The following is a 14481-nucleotide window of genomic DNA, read 5'->3' on the forward strand; positions in this document are numbered from 1 at the left end:
CAATAGGGCACTAAATAGGAAGAAAAGAGCATTTAGAAAAGCGGTTCGATCAAAGGAAGCTACAGACTGGGAAAGCTACAAAAACATTTCCAAAATAGCTGAGAAACAAATTTCTGAAGCCAAAGACAAATACTTTAATTTTACACTTCCTAGTTTGATCAGAACTGACCCCAAGAAATTTTGGAACACTGTTAACCCTAAAAGCGCTAGTACGGTTCCTGTTCTTTTGGATGTAAACGGCAGCCCCCTACCTATAGAACAATGTGCAGAGCAATTCAATAGCCACTTTTCACATGTTTTTACGGACGAATTCCCCATTTACAATCCTCTCCTGCTTCCTGAGGCCCATATCCAGATTCCCTTTTCACCCATTCACATATCTGCGCTTGGCGTGGCTCCTGCAATTGAACGCCTACCTCACCACACTAGCCCAGGACCCGATGGTATCAACGCGAAACTGTTAAAGATAACCTGCCAGCACACAGCTTTCCTGCTATCTCTCATTTTCCAGCAGTCACTCGATACGACATGTGTGCCAGAAGATTGGAGGTCCGCTTATGTAATCCCGGTATTTAAATCTGGAGACAGGTCCGTTCCTAATAATTACAGGCCGATTTCACTAACCTCGATATGTTGCAAGGTACTCGAACACATAATATACACTAACATTATGACTCATCTTAACCAGAACAACTTGCTTCATAACAACCAGCATGGCTTCCGCAAACATTTATTGTGTCAGACACAGTTATTTGAGTTAATAACGGACCTTCATCAAGCAATCGACTCTTCCCTCTACATTGACTCCATCTTCATTGACTTCTCTAAAGCCTTTGATCGCGTGCCTCATAACCGCCTGATGATAAAAATACGAACCCTGCAGCTGGACCAACATACCACGCAGTGGATTAACGCATTTCTAACAAATCGCTTTCAGTCAGTTAAGTTAGGGAGCTTCTCATCAAGACGTACAGGTGTTGATTCAGGAGTTCCCCAGGGTACTGTGCTGGGTCCACTGCTTTTCTTAATATATATTAATGACATCACGTCGAACATAACATCCACAATACGATTATTTGCAGACGACTGTGTGATTTACCGAGCAATATCGAGCCCTTGCGACATCGTTGCTCTCCAGACTGATCTTGACGAGCTAACTGATTGGTGCGACAGGTGGCAAATGGTAATTAACGCAGATAAAACTAAACATATTAAGTTTACTTCCACTGCTAGCCCGAGTCCTAATGCCTACACAGTTAATAATACTATCATTGAAACTGCAGCGTCGGTAAAATACCTCGGTGTAAATTTTAACTCTAATTTATCCTGGAACACTCATATTGAACTGGTCACTGCCAAAGCCTTAAAAAAACTTGGTCTTCTTAAACGCCGACTACACCTAGGCAACCAGGACACAAAACTGAATGCATTCAACATGCTAATCAGGCCTGCGATCGAATACGCGTCAGTGATCTGGAACCCTCATCATACCTATCTTATTAACATGTTGGAATCCATACAAAATAAGGCTGCTCGATTCATCCTTTCCCGTTACTCTAGATACCAAAGTGTAACAGCACTGAAAACATCGCTCCATCTCCCGCCTCTGGTCATGCGCAGAAAATTCAGCCGCTTATCTTTTTTCCACACTCTTTACCACAGCAACACACCATTTGCAAGTTCACATCTTCTCCCGGCACCGCACACATCGGCTCGTGTAGACCATATCAAGAAGACTAAACCCATTTTCGCTCGGACAGAACGATACAAGTACTCACCTTTGGTCCTGGCTATTGAAGAGTGGAATTCGCTTCCGTCTAGCATTGCGAATATCACTGGAACATCATCATTTCAAACAGCTCTTTGGTCATACTTAGAAAATTCCAATGTAGAATGATGTGCGTTTCTAGTTTTTTTTTTTCACTGTGTGGTTCATTCTTTTTTTTTTTCGTTTGCTTCAGTGTGTGCGTGTCGGCCCAAACGTTCCTCGAAATGTTAGATGCCATCCTTTGTAACTTCTGAAGGTGTAATTTTTGTTATTTTGATTTGTGGGATTTGTTACATGTGCATTTTTCCAAGCACCTGTTCATAGCCACTTTTTCCTATTAACTTGTACCCTACTTCTTAACTTGTTTATTTCTGTGTTCAGCCGTTTATGTTTTGTGTTGTATATTTAAGTTTTCCTTGATGAATCCCCCCCTATGTAATGCCCGCATTGGGCCTTTAGGGTATTGAAATAAATAAAAAAATAAATAAAATGGATACCATCACATCTTAGTATGAGGTGTTCTATTGTTTCGACAGATTTACCACATAAGCCTGGTTCTAGCTCCCCCTGGTGCTCGAGCAGTCGAACTTCATTCGCGAATTTCACGCAAAGAGTGGCTTGGGCACCTACAGTCAACTAAGAGTCGTTCCCCGGAAGTCAAGGGAGCCGGTGTTAATTAGATTAGAGAAGTTTAGCATAGTGCGATCCGTGGTCGCAATCGCGGCTCGCTTCTGGGGGGAGCCATTGCGCATGCGCAGATCACTTTGAGGAGGCCACAAGGCTCCAGGCCCCAGCTTTCTGTTTGCACGCTTGCAATGTAGGACCAATCAGCACGCGCACACTGACGGCGCGCGGAGGTTGTTGGCTATGCTAAATCTCTATTGATTAACGCCACTGTGCCGGGTAGCTCAGCCGTGGACACCTGGTAGGTACAGATCTAGGTGCCGCGCTTCCGCTTGATCGTGTCTGTTGCCGAGAGCATGCAAATAATAATCTCCGACTAATGCGCCGGAGGGCAGGGACGCGGAGCTGAGTGGGGACTTTGGTTGAGAGCGCGTAGCGATGCCATCCCCTAGGAGGTGCGCAGAACCAAAACTGCACGAAGCAGGCGTTTCAGAAACGTTTATAACTTTAGACGAATCTTTTGAGTTTTCTAACACTGAAAATTAGGGTCGAATCGAATACTGACAATTTTACTATTGGATTGAATATTTGAAATTATAGAATATTGGCACATGATTACCATTTTTGCTGTTCGCACAAATAAGTTTTTGTATGGACTAGGGTTGGAGAATTTTTTTTTGTGAATAATATGTGTCCTTGTTTCTGTCTTATGTCTACTTTTTTTCCCTCTATTATTTCCATGTTTTTTTCGGTGTTGAAACCAGTGTTAAGGAGTTTACATAAGTATTGTGAATTACGATATAAACATAACAAAATCTTCTAAAATTGGACATATTGTACGCTATGATAATGCTGACGATGTAAAGATATTTCTACATTTCACAAATACTATATCGTAGACGCCCCTCCGTTATTCTTTTTTTCTTTTGCGAGTATTTACTAGCTTGCTGCGCTAGATATCGCCGAGACTACACTTAAAGACTTTAAATGATATGAAAAGTATAGATGACGTACTAGAATGTTTACTGTTGCTTGAAGACTATCTTAAACCATGGGATGCCCCCGTCGCAGGCGACTAGCTTTTGCAGATTTTCTTCACATGTGAATTTCATGTTAGGCAAGAGGAAGCTGTACAGGAAGTACGTATTTTGCTGTCATCCACTACTACGATCTGATCAGCTGCACAGCGGGTGGAAATATTTAGGTTACTAACCTTTTTTTCTCTTAAAATGGTTGCTCTATAATTTGGTTGTGTTATGTTATTCTGTGCAAAAAAACGTTTGCCACAGGAGATTTTTAGATTATGGTAAAACATTCGCGTCCTTCTGGAAACGATCTACAGTGCAGTCATCGGCATACAGATAAAATTGCACTTAGGTTTCATGGTGGAGACTCATGGTTTTCGTCGAGGATTTCCAGAGACTAGGCTTTCCAGGGAGAAGTTCTGCCCTAGGTTTTCCGGCCGGCATATCTTTTTAAAGCTGAAACCATCATTTTCATCCAACTCTTCTTAAGCGTCTTAATGGTGTCAGCTATGGAAATTAGACGTCGTCAAGCGCTGGAAAAAAAGCAGAGCTGAGACCTGTGAGGCAAAAAGCATGCTGTTAAGCAGGGCAGCCGGTAGCAGAAACCCTTCGCAACTTTTCCTAAGGACGAGACGAGAGGCGCGGGCTATCATGGGCAAAACACCCATCAGAATCGCTACCGTCGTCGATCGCTCTGCTTCCTTGCATATTTCCCGCCAAATGAAATCACTTTGAAGTATCCGTATATCAATGAACATAAAAAAATAGCGTAGTAAGAGAGCAGTTATCACTTCTGAGGCGACATCAGGAACACGGCCAACTGAGCGAGTGGCGACATCCTTCACTTTCTTTTGGCTGTGGTGCTACTGGCCACCCAAAGCTGCATTGAAGATACTGAGTAAACAAGAACTTTCGTAGTGGCCGCAACGAAAGGTTGACCCTTCCTGCACAATAAGGGGAGGAAGAGGAGGAAAGGCAGTGAGGTTAACCGGATAAAGATGAAGAAGAAAAGGGAGTAACAGGAAAATGAATTCAGTATGCGAAGCCAGTAAGCGCTGGTGAAATCAGTAGATCATGCAAGCCCGATGCCCTCAAGAAGCAGGGAAGGCGCCTAGGAGGATCAAGGAAATACCATTTTTCAAAGATTTGCATTAAAGGAATGCTTTTTCTCATAAAAAATTCTGGCCAGAATTATTATAAAGCAATATCTGATAGCATGCGATCTCCAAAACTACTGCGTAAGAAAAAGAAACAAGCGCATGGTATCCATAATGAGTGCTTTATAAGCACGGCTGCTTCATTTGACCAGCTGCAACTGTTGAGCAGAAAGTCGGAATTTAATTTTAAGCGGTAAATGCTTCCAGAAATGTCATTTTCAATTCGGGAGGGAACACTAAAGCGACAACAATCAATCTACCTTGGCATACCCACGTATTAAGTGCACGGGTGGCATACGCACGCAATAGGTCGTTCACTTTCCGGGAGCTTCGAGAATTTAAAGCAAAGCAAGCGCTTGGGCTGGGACAACATATCAGATGGATGACGCGAGTATCAAAATCTGTTATCAACCCTTTAAAAACATCTGGACGCGTAGGGAAAATCACAGATTCGTGGAGGCTTTTTCGAGATGGATCTCATCGCACAACTTCTCTTCGTCTTCTTTGTCGCTGGAACACTTGGTGAGCACCTCGTTTCATGTGTATTGGGTCGAATGAAATTAATGGCTTCTTATTTTTTTATCGCAAACAATGCAGAAGTTACAGGTATTCCCTATAACTGAAACTATAAACAAATATATCAAACTATAGACCAGTATTATTAGCTAACACATGCTGAAAACTTCTGGAAAAGATTACTTCATCAGCTATATTAAATTACCTTGAAAAGAAGGCTGTTTTCTCAAACAGCAAGGCTATTCGCGCGGTAAATCTTGCGAAACACAGCTTTCTGAGTTAGCTTCCGACCTTCATCATGCCATCAGCTCTTTGGGCGAGATAGACGCGATATCTATAGACTTCAGGAAGGCATTTGGTAAAGTTCCTCATCGGCACCTGACTGCCGAATATACAAGACTGAATACAATAATAAAATTTATTACACGGGTAGATAATTTCCTCACAACCCGCACTCAGTCAGTTTTCGTTCATCAGCATTCATCGTCAATTGACCGCGTGGAATCTGGTGTGCCACATAGTATTGGGCTAGCGCCAAGATTGTTTTTATTGCAGAGAAAAGATACGAACCAAGCTATGCCCTAAAGCCGGACTGTTTGCAGACGATTGTGTGACATATCGAAGATTACTAACCTCATGGATTCTAACTGCTAGTAGACTGATCCGATCAAGCTTATTGATTAGAGGAGAAAGTGGCAAATGGAGCTTAACATGTGTAAATGAAATCCATTACGTTGACCATGATTAAACCGACCCTCTACATTCCCTTGTCCTCGTGCCTCTACTGCGGCGGCACGGCCTCTTCTTTTACCGTTACATTTTTCCACCGTAGGGAGGAGGGCGGGGGAGGGGAGAGGCTAGTGTCTGTCGGGCGCTGGACCACGCAGTGGCTGTTGGCTCCGTCGCGATTCTGCTGCCTGCTGGCCTCCGGGCAGCGGACCCCGTGCGAGTGCAGGCACACGTCAGGAACGTCGGGAGTGGGGGAACGGCCTGCGATGCGTGCACATTGTGCGGTCCCCGTTATGGGGCTGTGCGCTGCGCGGGAGGCATGGAGCCAGGAGTCGGCTCCGGCGCTGCCGACGGCAATGGAGCCGACGAGCGGAGCCTGGTAGCCAACTGGGGGTTACTGCGGGCGCCGGAGACGTAACGTTTCATGTGCGACACATGCTCCGGAAAATGCGGTGCACACCACGTGGACGATGCTCGGGCAGATCTTCGAGACGGTATGTCACGGAACCGAGCCGGGCAACGACACGATAAAGGCCGCGGTACCGGAGAAAAAGCTTCTCGGCGTGGCCAGTAGCGCGGATGGTGCGGCAAACGAGGACCAAGTCGCCGTGTCGGAAGGAGGGATGTGGTGGATCGGCCTCATTGACCGCTTGCGCACTAGCATGATCCGTGAGAATGTTGCGCTGGGCGTCGAGGCGGGCGAACGAAGCCGTTGGGCGGAGACTGATGAGGATTCAGTAGGGTTGGACAGTCCCATCTGGGCGTCGAGGGAGATGGAGGGCGTTCTGCCATAGACGACGGAGAACGGCGTCACATGCGTAGTTTCCTGCGCCGCAGTGTTGACGGCGAAAGTCGCAGCAGGAACAAAACGGTCCCAGTTCGTGTGGGACGGAGCGACGTAGGACGCAAGTATATTGGAGGGCTCCGAAATAATTTCGACCACCTGGGCATCTTTAACGTGCACTGACATCGCACAGCACACGGGAGCATTTTCGTTTTGCCTCCATAAAAACGCAGCCGCCGCATTCGGGCTCGAACCTGGGTACACTCGATCCTGAGCCGAAAGGATTGACCTTGTGTATCTGATATAAAGCAACCAATCTAAATTGAGACAACTGCGTGTTACTTTAGCGGTCATCAGGCTGTGTTTATCTCTGTCTGTCCCTGGGATGTGGACAGAAGATCTTTAACTGCATTAGAGATTTCCTCACAGACCGCACTGCAACAATTGGAATTGGAAATAACCAGATCAGATACCATAGCAATGCCAAACAAGGGCACTCCGCAGGGATCAATCATCTCTCCCCTCTTATTCAATATTGCCATGACAGGATTGGCTCGTCGGCTGCAGGAATTACCCGATATAGGATTTACACTGTATACAGACGATATAACCATCTGGACGACTAAGGGATCCGTTGCACAGAAGGAACAAGCCCTACAGGAAGCGGCATCGATTGTCGAAACATTTGCCGCTAGTAGTGGTCTTCGCTGTGCACCGGAGAAGTCAGAAGTAATCAGGGTGCACGGTCACAATTACAGAAACTCTGGACCAATAGATCTCTATGTAGAAGGTCAACCGATTCGAGAGGTCTTGGTCATTAGAATTCTCGGGCTTTGGATTCAAAGTAACCTACGCGCTGGACATACCATAAAAACTCTCAAAACAACCACCCACCAAATTACACGTATGATTCGTCGTATAACACGCCACAAGAAAGGCATGCGCGAGGAAGACACTCTTCGTCTTGTACAGTCCTTGGTTATCTGCAGAATAGCATACGGCCTTCCGTATCATCATCTCACAAAAGGAGAACTTAAGCAGGCCGACACTGTCATTCGCAGAGCGTACAAAACAGCTCTCGACCTTCCTCCAAGCACCTCGACCGAACGTCTAATCAAGCTTGGAGTCCACAACACCTTTGAGGAGATCAGAGATGCGGTCTTAGCATCGCGGAGAGCCCGACTCCAACAGACCACCACCGAAAGAGCCATTCTTCAGCGCATTGGTACACCACGAGATCTATAAGAGCTCTGGCGACACACTTCCCTACCTGCAAACATAAGAAGACAGATCTCGGTGGCTCCGCTCCCAAAACATATGCATCCAGAAATCCACAAAGGCAGACGGGAGGATAGGGTCACTCATCTACGCCGGCGTCTAGAGTCAGATCAGAAAGCAGTCTATGTAGACGTGGCGGCGTACCCTGAACCGAGCATCTTTGTTGCAGTCGCCCTTGACCACAATTTTCAACTACTGACGAGTGTTTCACTCCGGGCTGAGGATCCTGCCGCGGCGGAAGCCTCCGCCATCGCCCTTGCCATAAGGCATTGTGATCTGGCGGACAAATCAGCTCACATAATAACTGACTCGAAGCGAGCCTGTCAATATTACATTACAGGGAGAGTCCCAAAAATGACAGCGGCTCTACTCATACCGTCGGGCCTCTCACCTACACTTCAACGCCCCCATAACGTTGCTTGGACCCCGGGCCATTCAGGTCTTGAAGGCAACGAGGCGGCAAACGATCTAGCTCCTGAGCTAACAAACCGAGCGGATCCTTGCCCGTACCTCACCCCTCTACCATCAAACTTTGGGGAACGGCTGGAGATGCTTACATTAGATCGTAGAATATATCCCCCTCCCCATATTAAACTCACCACAGAAGAAGCCACATTACAAACGAATACCTTCCCTAACCTGTACTTGTACAGCTTCATTCACGCTTCCAAATACCGCCCCTTCTGTCCATGGTGCGGCGATAAGCCTACGCTGTTTCACATTTCCTGGAATTGTTCCGAAAAACCACCTCGTCTAAAAACATTACAGACATCATACGAGCAGTAAGAGGCAGCCCTGGCCAGCAATGGTCTGGAGGACCAGTGTCGCATCATCAGACTGGTCCAGGCATCCGCCCAATCCACCGGAGTCCTGAATTGAGGAGTCCGCCTACCTGACTCGTAGAACACTTCAATGAAATAATAAATGTTTTATCTCCCTCCCTCTCTCTACAGATCACTTTTGATAAAATAAAGACGAAGTGCTACATTCTAACGAACTAGCGCCAACGCGAACGGTATCGACGAACTTCCAAGAGTTGCAAAGCCTTTACGGCTGGTGTCGTATTTCTCCTTGTTCTGCATTATTTATGTTGGCGCCAGAACCCGGCAGGGATCACTTTTGCCCCGACCCTGTCCCTCCCGCTTCCTTGTCACGGACCAACACAAAATACTGCTAATATTTCATATGTACCCAAAATCTCATTGGGTCCGACCCCGCCCGAAGCCGAACTGCAGATGTACCTTGACCTCACCTTCGAAACGTACGAGAACCTAAGGAAAGCAGTTTAAGGAATTTTCGAGGGCGTACATAGTGATGAATTCGACGCCGCCATGTCATCCGCGTTTGAATATCACGGAAAGATCAGTTTCATGCCGACTCGCGTTTTTTCGCCGTTCAGCCTGCTTCACCTGGCGTTTGTGCACCACAACCCCCCTCCCCCGGCGCGTGTGTAAGCCTACTGGGTGAACGCGAAACCTGGCCACTGGGCACCGTTAGGGTTCCGCAAAGCACTCGGTTTGCTGCGCCACGAAGACCCCCAATGCCAGCGCTCACACAAGCACCGCACTTCTGAAATAGCGCCCGCGTAACAGCTTGACGATGCTCAAGGACTGCTACTTATCCGGCAGTGATGAATATTTAACCTCCAGAAACCATGCCAAGTTCGTCTTATGAATGCTTCCGTAGTCACTTACCAAGAAATACCGTGCCGGTCGCCAGAATCGTTCGATAGCCTACGAGGGTGAGGACACCAGGTCCACGGTTATTGTGATTCGAAACAAGTCAGCCTCGATACAATGTGTGATAGCCAAGTGGCCCACCAGAAACTCTGACGTGGACAGCTCAGTCATTTTTCTTACTTTTTCGTGTTCGTCACAAAAAGATGGTTACGAATTGTTTGCTTGTGTTCCTGCCAGTATCAAACCAGAATTCCTAATTGCTCAATGCGAAGAGCTGGTGTTTCCCGTACCAATCAGCAACTTGTGCTAGACCTGCAAATGGCTGCCAGGAGCTGGCAATCTTCCTCGAGAGCTCCCTCGCACACGGCTATAATCCCACAAATGGTAGATCGGCAAATCCATCAGCTTCTTTACCTACAGATTTCTTGTCGACTTGCTAGTTTGCTGTTCTGACGTTCCCAAACATCAATCACGCATAAACAATGCTGTGCTATTGCTAAAGACCATGGCGTTCCTGATCAATGCTGTGGTCCCAATCAACATCGCCGAGGATACGATGACGTGTACAGAGGGCCTCGACGTCTCACTAGCAGAAAATAAAGAGAAGCAAAAGAAACAAAACGACAGCAGAACTAGGATTGCGTGCTCTAAACACGCCGCTAGCATCGCCTATGAAAAATAACTTTTAGAAATAACGAAGGAGCACGGTGTATTTTCTTTCACTGGATCAGGAACTCCTGAACATCGCTATTTGGACATATCGTCAGAGTGCAGTCACGGATATAAATTTTCGAAATGAAGATTCGCCGAAAATATTATTTTTGGTTTGCCTCGCTAAGTACTCAGCTTATAGTGTTTTCATCGATGGAGCACGATTATCCCTTTTTGCTTGCATGATTTGCCTTATTGGGCGGAAGTATTTTGTTATCCGTAAAACGGGAAACCGCAAAATTTTCTCTATGAATATGCGTTGTGGGGCTAGTTGGTCCGTACTCAGAATTTTTTTGCGCACTCAAAGACGACACAATAAAGACAATGAAGAGAGGACAGAGCGCGACTAGAAACTGTTTTATTCTAAAAAAGAACATCACAGTTATACCCAAAAAGGAACGAAAAAATGAGAGATGAATGTGCAGGCCAAAAAAACTGTAAAAAGCAAAACGGAAGAGCACAGGTGACACACCTCTCATCTAATTCTTATAGAAAGGCTAAATCCTTGCCCAACAATATCACATATGGCGTACTAACACACGAACTGCCACATTTCCTAATATGTTAGGCATCAGCCAGTTCCAGCGCAAGCCTGTTAGTGCTACGGCACAAGATCCTATGGCCTTGGAGCAAAAAAATTCTTTCTGCTTACACGTTCAAAATAGCGTCCGGAGAAACGTAAAACGCGTGAAAACTTCGATGACTTGCCAATTTTTTGTGTTAAAAAAACGCCAGCAAAAATGCGAACGCCTTGAATAGGAAAGGCGAATTCCTCACGTCAGTATGTGGTCATACAAGCAGGAAGTGCCGTTCGTCGTTTAGTGTTTTAGACCCAAAAAGTTTGGGGGCCACAACGCAATGGTTTTTCGCTCGTCCCAGTGGCGATGGCAAACATTTTATTCGAAAAATTTCTTGGGCCCCCCGATTTTGGAATAGCCCTTAGTGCGCGGCTCTTACGGCCTTAGCTGTTTGTTGCGGCCGCAGAACGCCAGCTCTAACTTCCGCATCCTCAAAGCAACCGCCAACTGAAAAAAAAAACGTTTCGCATACCTTTCGCTATGCAAAACCTACCAGGTCATACAGCTTAACAGCGGTAGGCCGTCACCTTTGGTGCACACTAAGAGAGCACGGGGTAAAGGGAACGAGAAATTACGCTTTACAGCGTGCTGAACCTCATGAACTTGCACCAAAAGAAGCGAAGAGTGGTAATAAGGAACCACGAGGCGCCGGAAGGCCCGCCAGGAAGGCGGTCGCCATACATGTCTCCAACGACACGCAACTGCCGGTTAACGTGCTTTCCAGCTTCCCCCCGCGACCCAGAGAGCAACGGACACGCAAAACAATCTTAAGAAGGCCTCTTAGTCTTGTGCTATATCCGTCGCTACGGAGGGATGCTGCAGAGAGCCCACGACCATACCGATACATATGCTCTAACCTACGACTGCCTACTGTGAATTTGTCAATTCACGGCGCGTCCGAGAATAAAGATGCCAGCAGTGTCCTGTAGCAGAAGCAAGTAGACCTAATCTATTTCGCAGAAGCAGAAGCAGTAGCAATCCACTTCGCTGATTAATGGAGTCTTAATAAATAAAAACTGGATGTAACAATCTAGCCTCCTACTTGAATAAGATATGTAAAATATATGCAAAGAGAAGCGCTATGACAACACCCGGAATGCTGTTTGATGAATGGATGCTCAAAATTTTGGATTGAATGTAGTGGGGAATACTGCCACCACATTGAGGTCAACCAGTGAAGCCGTCGCTGGGGTTCCATCTGCAGCTATGATACCTATTGCTTAAACCTGCGTCGGCGCTTCTCTTCTATCAATTATTCCTCCACTCTTCTTTCTGCACGTTACAGCGATAGTGACTCGGCTAAAGTCAGTGCGGAGGCCCCTGCACATTCCTTCATTAATTCCATTATTCCTTATTATTTATCCATTTCCGTTGCTACATACTACAACGTCAACACACAAATCTGACTCAGCCATATAACGTCACGTGAGAGGTAACATTTCCTGTGGAGACATTTTGCGGACATAATCTGTGGACAGCTTCCGGTGACGGCTGTTCGTTCGCATGAGCCATATAATAGGCTCTTGCATTAGCAAAGATAGTATGCTTTTAGACACCCCCCTCCTGGACCCTGCAGAACAAATTGTCCTCACAGCTTGGATTCTTATGATACTGATTTTTGCTACAGTTACGGTGTTCTCGTCTCGTTTTCGATTACTGTGGTATATTTGGGAATTAATTTCATCGCAATATCGGCGGTGCCCCGCCGCGGTGGCTCAGTGGTTAGGGCGCTCGACTACTGATCCGGAGTTCCCGGGTTCGAACCCGACCACGGCGGCTGCGTTTTTATGGAGGAAAAACGCTAAGGCGCCCGTGTGCTGTGCGATGTCAGTGCACGTTAAAGATCCCCAGGTGGTCGAAAATATTCCGGAGCCCTCCACTACGGGACCTCATTCTTCCTCTCTTCTTTCACTCCCTCCTTTATCCCTTCCCTTACGGCGCGGTTCAGGTGTCCAACGATATATGAGACAGATACTGCGCGATTTCCTTTCCCCCAAATCCAATTATTATTATTATTATTATTATTATTATTATTATTATTATTATTATTATTATTATTATTATTATTATTATTATTATTATTATTATTATCGGCCGAAATCGGGCATTTAGTTTCGTTTCGAATACAGGTTGTGGTAATTTTACCAAGGTACAAATTCCTGGTTGCTGCTGCCTTTCTCTCATTAGGAGGTAAATCTTTACGCTCTTTTTTATTACCAGATTTCAGCGTTCTTAAATAAATTGTCTTTTTATCGTGTAGTTTTGATCTCTGGCTTTCACTAGATAGCACTGAATAAAATTATTTTCACGTTCCTTGGGTTGCCTAAATTTAATGGTTAAGAAATGTAGGCAGCAACTAAGGCTATGAGAGACGCCGTAGTGAACGGCCGCGGAAATTTCGACCACCTAGGCTTCTATAACGCGAGCTGATACCGCACAGTACACGGGCCTCTAGAATTTCGCCGCCATCGAGATTCTAGCATCGCAGCCGGGATCTAACCCGCATCTTTCGGGTCAGCAGCCGAGCGCCATAACTACAGCGCCTCCGCGGCGGACACATATTTCATATCCACTTTATTTTTCAAACTTTTGTAAGCGCAATTCTGGCAATGCCAGTTTAAGTGCTGATATTTTCGTTTTTTCTATCCTTCATAAACTGTGCTTTATTACTCCGAGACCTGATATGGGTTGCGGTCATTTACGCAGACTGTTATTTGTCGGAATTTTATTATCTCTTTGAAAAACAATTTCTCTTATTTGTTGTGAAAACACAACTTGAATTAATATAGTGAATTTTTCAAAATATTTTTTCAAAATATTCAAACTAGAGAAAAATGTGAACATTCTTAGCATTGAATAACTTCCACGTATTTCAGCTATTACATTCTGTGTTGTAAATTTTTGTTTCTTTCAACTGCCATGAATGCCAGGCAGAGCAAACCAAGGCTCTTCGCGCTGAGCTAAACTTTTTTGTTCACATTTTTTATTTTGGTGTTCGGGCACGAAATAATTACGTTTATAGTTATAGCTTTCTGTTATATTAAAATAAGCAAAATATGCATTTCTACTGCTTTTAGGCAAATGTTATTTATGTTGAAAAATCCCTACCACTATAATGTTCTTTCTAGTTTCAAGCCTTCTTGAAGATTTTGGTCTTGAGCAAGAACTCGTTTATCTCTTGTTTACATGGCAGGTTAATCCTACATACAACACGGGTGCACTTTTGACACGGCACATTCACGGTTTTCGTTTTCATGAATATTGTTGATATTAGGTTAGGTCTATTAATCCAGACAATGCGAACCAATGCGCAGCTCGCATAGCAGACCCAACATGGAAATTAAGCAGAACTTCTCTTGTCGAATTATAATTTTCATGCTTGAAGCGACGTTTTTTTGCATATCGGCAAGTAGAGATCAATTAAAAATCATGTTTGAATTTCAAAGGCGTCCAGAGAAATATTATTTCAAAAATAAAATCGAAATTACTCTTCTCTTCCTGTTTTTTTTTTTTGGGGGGGGGGGGGCTGAAATTAATTGCAAATCTGCTCTGTTTGTTTGATATATCCCTCATCCCCAAATTTAAATGCTTGTGAAGCCAGTTGGGTATTTGAAATAATAAATACGTAGACA

This window comes from Amblyomma americanum, chromosome 9 (genome assembly GCF_052857255.1).
Source record: "Amblyomma americanum isolate KBUSLIRL-KWMA chromosome 9, ASM5285725v1, whole genome shotgun sequence".
Classification (NCBI taxonomy): Eukaryota; Metazoa; Arthropoda; class Arachnida; order Ixodida; family Ixodidae; genus Amblyomma; species Amblyomma americanum.